The sequence below is a fragment of the Lactuca sativa genome, chromosome 6, assembly GCF_002870075.4.
Source record: "Lactuca sativa cultivar Salinas chromosome 6, Lsat_Salinas_v11, whole genome shotgun sequence".
Lineage (NCBI taxonomy): Eukaryota > Viridiplantae > Streptophyta > Magnoliopsida > Asterales > Asteraceae > Lactuca > Lactuca sativa.
Window position 1 is genome coordinate 99,489,488 of NC_056628.2, and position 2,966 is coordinate 99,492,453.

The following is a 2,966-nucleotide window of genomic DNA, read 5'->3' on the forward strand; positions in this document are numbered from 1 at the left end:
AACTCTATAAAAATCCATATATGAAGGAATCATGTATTAGAATATTAACAAATAAAATACGTTAAAGTGATAATCATGTATTTTACCTTAAATGTGTAAACAAATCCACTTAAGGTATACGACAATTTTTTGGTGTCGCTGTATGTATATGCTTCTCAACCTTATTGAATACAATGCATAACTAAGAATACAATTGATCCCAAATTCCACCCCCCCCCCCCCCCCCCCGCCATATATCTACGACATAAAAAATGCATAATTAATTTAAAAAAAAAACATTAGTAATAATAATTATAAATTAACGACATGATACTTGTTGAATTCATCAATGTTGGATACCAAAGCCAAAATCTTATCTTTCACAGGCTGACAAGACAACCAACTATTGAAACCATTATCTAGGAAATATAGAAGACATACACGGACCGCATCTTCGTTCGATACCTCATGAAACGATCCTTCAAACACATCAACGAAATCTTTTAATTTGACGGAGTCATTATTCTTAACCATAGGAAATACATTGGAAGTCAGTGACGAGACAAAATTCTTTCTTACCAAAAGTCAGCCCGTACCCCTCGATCTCAAAAACTAATTCCTCTACTTCGCTTCGAGGACCTGTCATAACTTCTGTGAAAAAACATGTAATGTATAAGTAAAGGACCCCCTCTACTCTCGTATGAATATCTAACCATCTACAAAAACAAGTCTTTCGGAAACATAGCCTCACGTGGTGGTCTCTTCCTGAGTTTCGCAAGAATATCCGCATCAATTACAGGTTTGCAAGATAGTGTAATTGATGCATCAAAAATTTTGTTATGCTACAAATAAAACCAAACAGATTAATTTTAAGGTAATTCAGAAGTGTAAACGGTGTCCAAAACGAAATGCCATGAACATTCCAAAATTGTTCTGCACATTTGGAACATGTTTTTCGTGTTCTGGAATGGTTCTTCACATTCTAGACATGTTCGAAATTGCTTTTGTGTAGTTCTGGAGTACCACATTTTTAGGTATAATAGCCTAAGATACTAACTAAACTAGTGTTGGGTTGATCATAACACTAAATTAGGCCATCTACAACATAGTTCAGAACATGTTCTTAATGTTACAGATTTAATCTGTTACACCAATAGTATTGAAATTAAACAAATACGAACGTAGGACTGAAGAACTTACCTGTAAAAATTCAAAATCATTGGAATCATGTGCCATATATTCGTTGATTATTTAGTATGAAATATGTAGAAGGGCCAAATTGTGTCAAAATGGGTTTTGTACTTTGTGCTCCTGAATGTGTTGGAATAAAATCCGAAATAAGGTTTTGTAGTTTGTGCTCCATAACAAGTCGGAATGGGCCGGACCATATTCACATAATCAGAGATGGTATCTAAGGTGTTGTTTGTTTTTTAAGAGGTAAAATGTTTGCAGTCTGCAGACCACATCTGCAAACATCTATAGAAGAAAAAGTGGATCAAACGTCTGTAGTATTTAAGAAGAAGACTGTTTATTTTTTAAACTCTACAGACTATAGAAAAAACTATTTATAAACATAAAAGTCTATTTCATTGATTATAGTTTTATAGTACTGGAATAAAATTTATACAACCAAAAATTCTATTCAATCATAACATTGTACCTCAAAAACATTTCTTATTAAATCATTATACTTCAAATTTGACCCAATTAAGCAAGTAGTTATGCATTGCTATTGTTGGGTTATGCACATTATATACGAAAATAAACCAAACATTTGTACACTAAAACCATTTATTTAATTGGAAATTTAAATTTTAGTCAATCCACACACTAATGGAGAAAGATATACATCAATTATGGTTAATGCTTTTTTCAAGGAATAATACAACAAACAAATAAACAAGTTGATGACGGCTACAATCATTCTTGAGGAAGAAGCGGAGGGGAAATGCTGTGAATATTTATAAGAACTTATGTAGTGTCATTGCAATCGTTACATAAGATCCAAACCCGTAATTAGAAAATTAGTACGAGTCAAACCTGTAATGAGAAAATTAGCATCGATGTAATGATAAATGACCTCATGAGTACTAGAATTCCTTAGTTCCATTTTAAGGCTTCACTTCATATGTCACAAGTATCATACAAGGCTACAACTAATTCAAAGAGATGATAAGTTGATATTGGTTATGTTTTAAGGAGATGATAAGCTGCCAATTCACCAGTCTTAATATTTACATAAACCAGAATCAATTGCAAGGAATCAATCCATATAGAACTACATCAGAAAACAGAAAACAGTTACATGGTTCCATTTCAAGGTATCACTCCATATACAACCACATCAAAAAAAAATTACATCCTATTTACAAGCATTTACATACACTAGAACCAATTTTAGAAACAATTTTTAACAAGTTTTCTAGAAAAAAATCTTCAGATTCAACAAAATTCAATAAGTTTCATCAATATTGAGGAAGGAATGCACAAATATTGAACCAATTTCAGAAAAAAGAATGAACTGATTTCAAAAAAGGTTGAGAAAGTTTACATGTGGTCGTTCGTTGAAAGAGATGAGATGTATGCAGCGGCGACAAAAAGGATATGGTGGTCATTCTTCGGAGTGGTCCGACGGAGATGTGACATGTGGTGAATAGTGATGAAGCAGATTGACAAAGAAGAGGAGAATAGGGAGCATTGTTTTTTCTTTTAGGGATCAGGAAAATGACAACAACGACAATTTATTTCCTTTGTAACCGGCGATGCCTGTTACCATGGATGGAGGAGATGCAAGAGAGGGCTAAGGATTTTTCAGAAGGAAAAAGGAGATGCGTCGATGAAGAAGAGGAGTAAAGGAGATGCATATTTTTTTTGGGTTAAAGGTGAAGACACGCAGAGGTTTCAAGACTTGTACCCATGTTTGTGCAAAGAAGAGGACACATAAACCTTTTTAGGTCCGCGGTCTTCTGAAAAATAAATGGTTTGCG